Source organism: Aphelocoma coerulescens, unplaced genomic scaffold, assembly GCF_041296385.1.
Source record: "Aphelocoma coerulescens isolate FSJ_1873_10779 unplaced genomic scaffold, UR_Acoe_1.0 HiC_scaffold_59, whole genome shotgun sequence".
NCBI classification, from domain to species: domain Eukaryota; kingdom Metazoa; phylum Chordata; class Aves; order Passeriformes; family Corvidae; genus Aphelocoma; species Aphelocoma coerulescens.
This window is the reverse complement of record NW_027183938.1, coordinates 343,441-356,447: the sequence shown is the minus strand read 5'-3', so window position 1 is coordinate 356,447 and position 13,007 is coordinate 343,441.

The window sequence follows — 13,007 nt, the reverse complement described above, 5'->3', positions numbered from 1 at the left end:
AAAAAAACCGGACAAACTTCTCAGAGTGTTTGTTCAAGGACACACATACACACTCCTCTGCATCCTGCTTGCAGCAAGAGCAGAGGAAGCAACTTTGTTTCTTTTTAGCCAGTTTTCAGCTCCTTTTCTCTGGGGGGAGATGGAGAGTTGAACTTTGTTTTCCTGGGACTTTGGGGGTTTTTTCCCCTTCTTCTCTTCTTGACTCTTTCAACATCAGAGCACATTGGGAGAATTTTCTCCCGAGGTGGGGGCCCTGAATGTGGGCCCATGAGCCAGCTGCAAGGAGGAGGAGAGAGACTACACCTACGGAAGTGTTGGGGTTCCTCCCCCCTGCCATGAGGTCATGGGAGAGGGGACCCTGGGGTAGAGGCATGGCCTGGGCACGGGGGGTCTCCCTGCTCCCTGCTCACATGTGCCCTAATCCTGTTCAGCACTGCTTATTTTGTGTTGCCCTGTGCCAGGAGGGCCCTGGTTGTGCTGTGATTGCTCAGTTCTTTGGCAGTGCCCCGCCCATGTGGCTGGAGAAGAAAGAGCTCTGAAACTTCTCTCAAGAATCGCTCCCTGTTTCTTTGCACGGGCCTCGCTGTCTATGGATGTTTCAGGAGACCCCACCGAAACACAGAAGGACTCTCAAATTATCCCAGCTTTCTCTGCACAGCGAGAGCTTTTAATATTTAGCATTGTTATCCTTTTCCTGTGTGTTTGTTAAAAAAATAGTTTTTATCTCTTTCACTTTCTTCCCAGGAAAGTTCTTTTTTCCAAAAACCTGGTGGGGGAGGGCTGGGTGTAACCTGCCTTCTATCAGAGGATATTTTCCTCCACATTTGTCCAAACCGGCACAGCCTGTCCTTTCCTGGGTCTCTGTTGCAGATGGAAGCTGCTGGTGCCATTGTCAGCTTGAAGCCCTCTTTTGATGCAAGCAGATGTTGCCAGGTGTGTTCAGCAGCTGTTGCTCAATGCTTATGCCAAGCTATTGTGTTCCTCATGGAACCAAGGAGCCATTGTGACACTGCAGGGGCTGATGGCATCAAGGAGGCAATTGTGACAGTACAGAACCTCCTAGAAACAAGGCTCCATTGTGACACCGTGGGGAATCATGGAATCAAGGAGCCCATTGTGACACGGCTGCATGGAACCAATGGTCCATGCTTACACTGCGGATTCAAGAAGAGCACGGTGACACCACGCAACATCACGGAACCATAGGTCCATTGTGACACAGCGGGGCCTCATGGAAACAAGGGGACCATTGTGGCAAAGCAGGGCCTAATGGAAGCATGGAGGGCATTGTGACACTAAGGAAACTCCTGGAACCAAGATGACCACTGGCACATAATGGAACCTCATGGAAGCAAGCCTCCACGATGGTTTTGGAGGGCCTCAGGGACCACAGGACCCATTGTGACACAGCAGGACCTGGTGGAACCAAGGAGCCTTTGTGATACTCCAGATCCACATGGAAGCCAGGGTGCACTGAGACACAGCGGGGCCTTGTTGGAACCAAAGACACCTCTGCAAAAAGCAGGCTAGCTCATAGAAGCAAGGAGTCCTTTGTTACAACATCAAACCTATGGAAGCAAGGGACCATTGTGACACTGCGGGGCCTCATGGAACCAATTGTCCATGATGACAGTGTGGATCAAAGGAGACCATGGTGACACTGCGGAACCTGATGGAACCAAGGAGCCATTGTGACACAGTGGGGCCTCATGGAATCAAGGAGACCATTGTGACCCAGGTGTTGCATGTGAAGGCAAGGAGCCATTGTGACACTTTGGGCTTCTTCCCTTGAGCTCTGCAGCTGGCTGTCCCAGCCCAGCGCACCATGTGCCACCTGCTCTCCTCAGGGCTCTGCCTGCACACAGCCCCAGGAGAAGTTTTCCTGTTTGCAAGGAAAGAATGGAAAAGCCGGAGCAGGTTTCCTAAACAACAAACCCCACTCAGGAGCCACATGCTCAGTACAGGCTGCCTGGAACGATGTCCCCTTTCTACAAGGGTCAGTGTGAGCAGGAATGAATGATCTCTGGGAGCAGAATTCTCGGAGTCTTTCCACTGAATTCTCTGTCCCTGTGTCTTGGGGTGACTTTATTGTGTGTATCCCCTATTGCTGCTCTATGCCCAGAAGTGAACTTTGTGCATTTCTGTGCCTTTCAACTGAGCCTGAGAGGGGGGAGAGGAAAAAAAACCGGACAAACTTCTCAGAGCGTTTGTTCAAGGACACACATACACACTCCTCTGCATCCTGCTTGCAGCAAGAGCAGAGGAAGCAACTTGGTTTCTTTTTAGCCAGTTTTCAGCTCCTTTTCTCTGGGGGGAGATGGAGAGTTGAACTTTGTTTTCCTGGGACTTTGGGGGTTTTTTCCCCTTCTTCTCTTCTTGACTCTTTCAACATCAGACCACATTGGGAGAATTTTCTCCCGAGGTGGGGGCCCTGAATGTGGGCCCATGAGCCAGCTGCAAGGAGGAGGAGAGAGACTACACCTACGGAAGTGTTGGGGTTCCTCCCCCCTGCCATGAGGTCATGGGAGAGGGGACCCTGGGGTAGGGGCATGGCCTGGGCACGGGGTCTCCCTGCTCCCTGCTCACATGTGCCCTAATCCTGTTCAGCACTGCTTATTTTGTGTTGCCCTGTGCCAGGAGGGCCCTGGTTGTGCTGTGATTGCTCAGTTCTTTGGCAGTGCCCCGCCCGTGCGGCTGGAGAAGAAAGAGCTCTGAAACTTCTCTCAAGAATCGCTCCCTGTTTCTTTGCACGGGCCTCGCTGTCTATGGATGTTTCAGGAGACCCCACCGAAACACAGAAGGACTCTCAAATTATCCCAGCTTTCTCTGCACAGCGAGAGGTTTTAATATTTAGCATTGTTATCCTTTTCCTGTGTGTTTGTTAAAAAAACAGTTTTTATCTCTTTCACTTTCTTCCCAGGAAAGTTCTTTTTTTCCAAAAACCTGGTGGGGGAGGGCTGGGTGTAACCTGCCTTCTATCAGAGGATATTTTCCTCCAAATTTGTCCAAACCGGCACAGCCTGTCCTTTCCTGGGTCTCTGTTGCAGATGGAAGCTGCTGGTGCCATTGTCAGCTTGAAGCCCTCTTTTGATGCAAGCAGATGTTGCCAGGTGTGTTCAGCAGCTGTTGCTCAATGCTTATGCCAAGCTATTGTGTTCCTCATGGAACCAAGGAGCCATTGTGACACTGCAGGGGCTGATGGCACCAAGGAGGCAATTGTGACAGTACAGAACCTCCTAGAAACAAGGCTCCATTGTGACACCGTGGGGAATCATGGAATCAAGGAGCCCATTGTGACACAGCCAGGCTGCATGGAACCAATGGTCCATGGTTACACGGCGGATTCAAGAAGAGCACGGTGACACCACGCAACATCATGGAACCATAGGTCCATTGTGACACAGCGGGGCCTCATGGAAACAAGGGGACCATTGTGGCAAAGCAGGGCCTAATGGAAGCCTGGAGAGCATTGTGACACTAAGGAAACTCCTGGAACCAAGATGACCACTGGCACATAATGGAACCTCATGGAAGCAAGCCTCCATGATGACTTTGGAGGGCCTCAGGGACCACAGGACCCATTGTGACACAGCAGGACCTGGTGGAACCAAGGAGCCTTTGTGATACTCCAGATCCACATGGAAGCCAGGGTGCACTGAGACACAGCGGGGCCTTGTTGGAACCAAAGACACCTCTGCAAAAAGCAGGCTAGCTCATAGAAGCAAGGAGTCCATTGTTACAACATCAAACCTATGGAAGCAAGGGACCATTGTGACACTGCGGGGCCTCATGGAACCAATTGTCCATGATGACAGTGTGGATCAAAGGAGACCATGGTGACACTGCGGAACCTGATGGAACCAAGGAGCCATTGTGACACAGTGGGGCCTCATGGAATCAAGGAGACCATTGTGACCCAGGTGTTGCATGTGAAGGCAAGGAGCCATTGTGACACTTTGGGCTTCTTCCCTTGAGCTCTGCAGCTGGCTGTCCCAGCCCAGCGCACCATGTGCCACCTGCTCTCCTCAGGGCTCTGCCTGCACACAGCCCCAGGAGAAGTTTTCCTGTTTGCAAGGAAAGAATGGAAAAGCCGGAGCAGGTTTCCTAAACAACAAACCCCACTCAGGAGCCACATGCTCAGTACAGGCTGCCTGGAACGATGTCCCCTTTCTACAAGGGTCAGTGTGAGCAGGAATGAATGATCTCTGGGAGCAGAATTCTCGGAGTCTTTCCACTGAATTCTCTGTCCCTGTGGCTTGGGGTGACTTTATTGTGTGTATCCCCTATTGCTGCTCTATGCCCAGAAGTGAACTTTGTGCATTTCTGTGCCTTTCAACTGAGCCTGAGAGGGGGGAGAGGAAAAAAAACCGGACAAACTTCTCAGAGCGTTTGTTCAAGGACACACATACACACTCCTCTGCATCCTGCTTGCAGCAAGAGCAGAGGAAGCAACTTGGTTTCTTTTTAGCCAGTTTTCAGCTCCTTTTCTCTGGGAGGAGATGGAGAGTTGAACTTTGTTTTCCTGGGACTTTGGGGGTTTTTTCCCCTTCTCTTCTTGACTCTTTCAACATCAGAGCACATTGGGAGAATTTTCTCCCGAGGTGGGGGCCCTGAATGTGGGCCCATGAGCCAGCTGCAAGGAGGAGGAGAGAGACTACACCTACGGAAGTGTTGGGGTTCCTCCCCCCTGCCATGAGGTCATGGGAGAGGGGACCCTGGGGTAGGGGCATGGCCTGGGCACGGGGTCTCCCTGCTCCCTGCTCACATGTGCCCTAATCCTGTTCAGCACTGCTTATTTTGTGTTGCCCTGTGCGAGGAGGGCCCTGGTTGTGCCGTGATTGCTCAGTTCTTTGGCAGTGCCCCGCCCATGTGGCTGGAGAAGAAAGAGCTCTGCAACTTCTCTCAAGAATCGCTCCCTGTTTCTTTGCACGGGCCTCGCTGTCTATGGATGTTTCAGGAGACCCCACCGAAACACGGAAGGACTCTCAAATTATCCCAGCTTTCTCTGCACAGCGAGAGCTTTTAATATTTAGCATTGCTATCCTTTTCCTGTGTGTTTGTTAAAAAAATAGTTTTTATCTCTTTCACTTTCTTCCCAGGAAAGTTCTTTTTTCCAAAAACCTGGTGGGGGAGGGCTGGGTGTAACCTGCCTTCTATCAGAGGATATTTTCCTCCACATTTGTCCAAACTGGCACAGCCTGTCCTTTCCTGGGTCTCTGTTGCAGATGGAAGCTGCTGGTGCCATTGTCAGCTTGAAGCCCTCTTTTGATGCAAGCAGATGTTGCCAGGTGTGTTCAGCAGCTGTTGCTCAATGCTTATGCCAAGCTATTGTGTTCCTCATGGAACCAAGGAGCCATTGTGACACTGCAGGGGCTGATGGCATCAAGGAGGCAATTGTGACAGTACAGAACCTCCTAGAAACAAGGCTCCATTGTGACACCGTGGGGAATCATGGAATCAAGGAGCCCATTGTGACACGGCTGCATGGAACCAATGGTCCATGGTTACACTGCGGATTCAAGAAGAGCACGGTGACACCACGCAACATCATGGAACCATAGGTCCATTGTGACACAGCGGGGCCTCATGGAAACAAGGGGACCATTGTGGCAAAGCAGGGCCTAATGGAAGCATGGAGAGCATTGTGACACTAAGGAAACTCCTGGAACCAAGATGACCACTGGCACATAATGGAACCTCATGGAAGCAAGCCTCCACAATGACTTTGGAGGGCCTCAGGGACCACAGGACCCATTGTGACACAGCAGGACCTGGTGGAACCAAGGAGCCTTTGTGATTCTCCAGATCCACATGGAAGCCAGGGTGCACTGAGACACAGCGGGGCCTTGTGGGAACCAAAGACACCTCTGCAAAAAGCAGGCTAGCTCATAGAAGCAAGGAGTCCATTGTTACAACGTAAAAGCTATGGAACCAAGGGACCATTGTGACACTGCGGGGCCTCATGGAACCAATTGTCCATGATGACAATGCGGATCAAAGGAGACCATGGTGGCACTGCGGAACCTGATGGAACCAAGGAGCCATTGTGACACAGTGGGGCCTCATGGAATCAAGGAGACCATTGTGACCCAGGTGTTGCATGGGAAGGCAAGGAGCCATTGTGACACTTTGGGCTTCTTCCCTTGAGCTCTGCAGCTGGCTGTCCCAGCCCAGCGCACCATGTGCCACCTGCTCTCCTCAGGGCTCTGCCTGCACACAGCCCCAGGAGAAGTTTTCCTGTTTGGAAGGAAAGAATGGAAAAGCCGGAGCAGGTTTCCTAAACAACAAACCCCACTCAGGAGCCACATGCTCAGTACAGGCTGCCTGGAACGATGTCCCCTTTCTACAAGGGTCAGTGTGAGCAGGAATGAATGATCTCTGGGAGCAGAATTCTCGGAGTCTTTCCACTGAATTCTCTGTCCCTGTGTCTTGGGGTGACTTTATTGTGTGTATCCCCTATTGCTGCTCTATGCCCAGAAGTGAACTTTGTGCATTTCTGTGCCTTTCAACTGAGCCTGAGAGGGGGGAGAGGAAAAAAAACCGGACAAACTTCTCAGAGTGTTTGTTCAAGGACACACATACACACTCCTCTGCATCCTGCTTGCAGCAAGAGCAGAGGAAGCAACTTTGTTTCTTTTTAGCCAGTTTTCAGCTCCTTTTCTCTGGGGGGAGATGGAGAGTTGAACTTTGTTTTCCTGGGACTTCGGGGGTTTTTTCCCCTTCTTCTCTTCTTGACTCTTTCAACATCAGAGCACATTGGGAGAATTTTCTCCCGAGGTGGGGGCCCTGAATGTGGGCCCATGAGCCAGCTGCAAGGAGGAGGAGAGAGACTACACCTACGGAAGTGTTGGGGTTCCTCCCCCCTGCCATGAGGTCATGGGAGAGGGGACCCTGGGGTAGAGGCATGGCCTGGGCACGGGGGGTCTCCCTGCTCCCTGCTCACATGTGCCCTAATCCTGTTCAGCACTGCTTATTTTGTGTTGCCCTGTGCCAGGAGGGCCCTGGTTGTGCTGTGATTGCTCAGTTCTTTGGCAGTGCCCCGCCCATGTGGCTGGAGAAGAAAGAGCTCTGCAACTTCTCTCAAGAATCGCTCCCTGTTTCTTTGCACAGGCCTCGCTGTCTATGGATGTTTCAGGAGACCCCACCGAAACACAGAAGGACTCTCAAATTATCCCAGCTTTCTCTGCACAGCGAGAGCTTTTAATATTTAGCATTGTTATCCTTTTCCTGTGTGTTTGTTAAAAAAATAGTTTTTATCTCTTTCACTTTCTTCCCAGGAAAGTTCTTTTTTCCAAAAACCTGGTGGGGGAGGGCTGGGTGTAACCTGCCTTCTATCAGAGGATATTTTCCTCCAAATTTGTCCAAACCGGCACAGCCTGTCCTTTCCTGGGTCTCTGTTGCAGATGGAAGCTGCTGGTGCCATTGTCAGCTTGAAGCACTCTTTTGATGCAAGCAGATGTTGCCAGGTGTGTTCAGCAGCTGTTGCTCAATGCTTATGCCAAGCTATTGTGTTCCTCATGGAACCAAGGAGCCATTGTGACACTGCAGGGGCTGATGGCATCAAGGAGGCAATTGTGACAGTACAGAACCTCCTAGAAACAAGGCTCCATTGTGACACCGTGGGGAATCATGGAATCAAGGAGCCCATTGTGACACGGCTGCATGGAACCAATGGTCCATGCTTACACTGCGGATTCAAGAAGAGCACGGTGACACCACGCAACATCACGGAACCATAGGTCCATTGTGACACAGCGGGGCCTCATGGAAACAAGGGGACCATTGTGGCAAAGCAGGGCCTAATGGAAGCATGGAGGGCATTGTGACACTAAGGAAACTCCTGGAACCAAGATGACCACTGGCACATAATGGAACCTCATGGAAGCAAGCCTCCACGATGGTTTTGGAGGGCCTCAGGGACCACAGGACCCATTGTGACACAGCAGGACCTGGTGGAACCAAGGAGCCTTTGTGATACTCCAGATCCACATGGAAGCCAGGGTGCACTGAGACACAGCGGGGCCTTGTTGGAACCAAAGACACCTCTGCAAAAAGCAGGCTAGCTCATAGAAGCAAGGAGTCCTTTGTTACAACATCAAACCTATGGAAGCAAGGGACCATTGTGACACTGCGGGGCCTCATGGAACCAATTGTCCATGATGACAGTGTGGATCAAAGGAGACCATGGTGACACTGCGGAACCTGATGGAACCAAGGAGCCATTGTGACACAGTGGGGCCTCATGGAATCAAGGAGACCATTGTGACCCAGGTGTTGCATGGGAAGGCAAGGAGCCATTGTGACACTTTGGGCTTCTTCCCTTGAGCTCTGCAGCTGGCTGTCCCAGCCCAGCGCACCATGTGCCACCTGCTCTCCTCAGGGCTCTGCCTGCACACAGCCCCAGGAGAAGTTTTCCTGTTTGCAAGGAAAGAATGGAAAAGCCGGAGCAGGTTTCCTAAACAACAAACCCCACTCAGGAGCCACATGCTCAGTACAGGCTGCCTGGAACGATGTCCCCTTTCTACAAGGGTCAGTGTGAGCAGGAATGAATGATCTCTGGGAGCAGAATTCTCGGAGTCTTTCCACTGAATTCTCTGTCCCTGTGTCTTGGGGTGACTTTATTGTGTGTATCCCCTATTGCTGCTCTATGCCCAGAAGTGAACTTTGTGCATTTCTGTGCCTTTCAACTGAGCCTGAGAGGGGGGAGAGGAAAAAAAACCGGACAAACTTCTCAGAGCGTTTGTTCAAGGACACACATACACACTCCTCTGCATCCTGCTTGCAGCAAGAGCAGAGGAAGCAACTTTGTTTCTTTTTTGCCAGTTTTCAGCTCCTTTTCTCTGGGAGGAGATGGAGAGTTGAACTTTGTTTTCCTGGGACTTCGGGGGTTTTTTTTCCCTTCTTCTCTTCTTGACTCTTTTACATCAGACCACATTGGGAGAATTTTCTCCCGAGGTGGGGGCCCTGAATGTGGGCCCATGAGCCAGCTGCAAGGAGGAGGAGAGAGACTACACCTACGGAAGTGTTGGGGTTCCTCCCCCCTGCCATGAGGTCATGGGAGAGGGGACCCTGGGGTAGAGGCATGGCCTGGGCACGGGGTCTCCCTGCTCCCTGCTCACATGTGCCCTAATCCTGTTCAGCACTGCTTATTTTGTGTTGCCCTGTGCGAGGAGGGCCCTGGTTGTGCTGTGATTGCTCAGTTCTTTGGCAGTGCCCCGCCCATGTGGCTGGAGAAGAAAGAGCTCTGAAACTTCTCTCAAGAATCGCTCCCTGTTTCTTTGCACGGGCCTCGCTGTCTATGGATGTTTCAGGAGACCCCACCGAAACATGGAAGGACTCTCAAATTATCCCAGCTTTCTCTGCACAGCGAGAGCTTTTAATATTTAGCATTGCTATCCTTTTCCTGTGTGTTTGTTAAAAAAATAGTTTTTATCTCTTTCACTTTCTTCCCAGGAAAGTTCTTTTTTCCAAAAACCTGGTGGGGGAGGGCTGGGTGTAACCTGCCTTCTATCAGAGGATATTTTCCTCCACATTTGTCCAAACCGGCACAGCCTGTCCTTTCCTGGGTCTCTGTTGCAGATGGAAGCTGCTGGTGCCATTGTCAGCTTGAAGCACTCTTTTGATGCAAGCAGATGTTGCCAGGTGTGTTCAGCAGCTGTTGCTCAATGCTTATGCCAAGCTATTGTGTTCCTCATGGAACCAAGGAGCCATTGTGACACTGCAGGGGCTGATGGCATCAAGGAGGCAATTGTGACAGTACAGAACCTCCTAGAAACAAGGCTCCATTGTGACACCGTGGGGAATCATGGAATCAAGGAGCCCATTGTGACACGGCTGCATGGAACCAATGGTCCATGGTTACACGGCGGATTCAAGAAGAGCACGGTGACACCACGCAACATCATGGAACCATAGGTCCATTGTGACACAGCGGGGCCTCATGGAAACAAGGGGACCATTGTGGCAAAGCAGGGCCTAATGGAAGCATGGAGAGCATTGTGACACTAAGGAAACTCCTGGAACCAAGATGACCACTGGCACATAATGGAACCTCATGGAAGCAAGCCTCCACAATGACTTTGGAGGGCCTCAGGGACCACAGGACCCATTGTGACACAGCAGGACCTGGTGGAACCAAGGAGCCTTTGTGATACTCCAGATCCACATGGAAGCCAGGGTGCACTGAGACACAGCGGGGCCTTGTGGGAACCAAAGACACCTCTGCAAAAAGCAGGCTAGCTCATAGAAGCAAGGAGTCCATTGTTACAATGTAAAAGCTATGGAACCAAGGGACCATTGTGACACTGCGGGGCCTCATGGAACCAATTGTCCATGATGACAATGCGGATCAAAGGAGACCATGGTGACACTGCGGAACCTGATGGAACCAAGGAGCCATTGTGACACAGTGGGGCCTCATGGAATCAAGGAGACCATTGTGACCCAGGTGTTGCATGTGAAGGCAAGGAGCCATTGTGACACTTTGGGCTTCTTCCCTTGAGCTCTGCAGCTGGCTGTCCCAGCCCAGCGCACCATGTGCCACCTGCTCTCCTCAGGGCTCTGCCTGCACACAGCCCCAGGAGAAGTTTTCCTGTTTGGAAGGAAAGAATGGAAAAGCCGGAGCAGGTTTCCTAAACAACAAACCCCACTCAGGAGCCACATGCTCAGTACAGGCTGCCTGGAACGATGTCCCCTTTCTACAAGGATCAGTGTGAGCAGGAATGATCTCTGGGAGCAGAATTCTCGGAGTCTTTCCACTGAATTCTCTGTCCCTGTGTCTTGGGGTGACTTTATCGTGTGTATCCCCTATTGCTGCTCTATGCCCAGAAGTGAACTTTGTGCGTTTCTGTGCCTTTCAACTGAGCCTGAGAGGGGGGAGAGGAAAAAAACCGGACAAACTTCTCAGAGCGTTTTTTCAAGGACACACATACACACTCCTCTGCATCCTGCTTGCAGCAAGAGCAGAGGAAGCAACTTTGTTTCTTTTTTGCCAGTTTTCAGCTCCTTTTCTCTGGGAGGAGATGGAGAGTTGAACTTTGTTTTCCTGGGACTTCGGGGGTTTTTTTTCCCTTCTTCTCTTCTTGACTCTTTCAACATCAGACCACATTGGGAGAATTTTCTCCCGAGGTGGGGGCCCTGAATGTGGGCCCATGAGCCAGCTGCAAGGAGGAGGAGAGAGACTACACCTACGGAAGTGTTGGGGTTCCTCCCCCCTGCCATGAGGTCATGGGAGAGGGGACCCTGGGGTAGAGGCATGGCCTGGGCACGGGGTCTCCCTGCTCCCTGCTCACATGTGCCCTAATCCTGTTCAGCACTGCTTATTTTGTGTTGCCCTGTGCGAGGAGGGCCCTGGTTGTGCCGTGATTGCTCAGTTCTTTGGCAGTGCCCCGCCCATGTGGCTGGAGAAGAAAGAGCTCTGAAACTTCTCTCAAGAATCGCTCCCTGTTTCTTTGCACAGGCCTCGCTGTCTATGGATGTTTCAGGAGACCCCACCGAAACACGGAAGGACTCTCAAATTATCCCAGCTTTCTCTGCACAGCGAGAGCTTTTAATATTTAGCATTGCTATCCTTTTCCTGTGTGTTTGTTAAAAAAATAGTTTTTATCTCTTTCACTTTCTTCCCAGGAAAGTTCTTTTTTCCAAAAACCTGGTGGGGGAGGGCTGGGTGTAACCTGCCTTCTATCAGAGGATATTTTCCTCCACATTTGTCCAAACTGGCACAGCCTGTCCTTTCCTGGGTCTCTGTTGCAGATGGAAGCTGCTGGTGCCATTGTCAGCTTGAAGCCCTCTTTTGATGCAAGCAGATGTTGCCAGGTGTGTTCAGCAGCTGTTGCTCAATGCTTATGCCAAGCTATTGTGTTCCTCATGGAACCAAGGAGCCATTGTGACACTGCAGGGGCTGATGGCATCAAGGAGGCAATTGTGACAGTACAGAACCTCCTAGAAACAAGGCTCCATTGTGACACCGTGGGGAATCATGGAATCAAGGAGCCCATTGTGACACGGCTGCATGGAACCAATGGTCCATGGTTACACGGCGGATTCAAGAAGAGCACGGTGACACCACGCAACATCACGGAACCATAGGTCCATTGTGACACAGCGGGGCCTCATGGAAACAAGGGGACCATTGTGGCAAAGCAGGGCCTAATGGAAGCATGGAGAGCATTGTGACACTAAGGAAACTCCTGGAACCAAGATGACCACTGGCACATAATGGAACCTCATGGAAGCAAGCCTCCACAATGACTTTGGAGGGCCTCAGGGACCACAGGACCCATTGTGACACAGCAGGACCTGGTGGAACCAAGGAGCCTTTGTGATACTCCACATCCACATGGAAGCCAGGGTGCACTGAGACACAGCGGGGCCTTGTGGGAACCAAAGACACCTCTGCAAAAAGCAGGCTAGCTCATAGAAGCAAGGAGTCCATTGTTACAACGTAAAAGCTATGGAACCAAGGGACCATTGTGACACTGCGGGGCCTCATGGAACCAATTGTCCATGATGACAGTGCGGATCAAAGGAGACCATGGTGACACTGCGGAACCTGATGGAACCAAGGAGCCATTGTGACACAGTGGGGCCTCATGGAATCAAGGAGACCATTGTGACCCAGGTGTTGCATGTGAAGGCAAGGAGCCATTGTGACACTTTGGGCTTCTTCCCTTGAGCTCTGCAGCTGGCTGTCCCAGCCCAGCGCACCATGTGCCACCTGCTCTCCTCAGGGCTCTGCCTGCACACAGCCCCAGGAGAAGTTTTCCTGTTTGGAAGGAAAGAATGGAAAAGCCGGAGCAGGTTTCCTAAACAACAAACCCCACTCAGGAGCCACATGCTCAGTACAGGCTGCCTGGAACGATGTCCCCTTTCTACAAGGGTCAGTGTGAGCAGGAATGAATGATCTCTGGGAGCAGAATTCTCGGAGTCTTTCCACTGAATTCTCTGTCCCTGTGTCTTGGGGTGACTTTATCGTGTGTATCCCCTATTGCTGCTCTATGCCCAGAAGT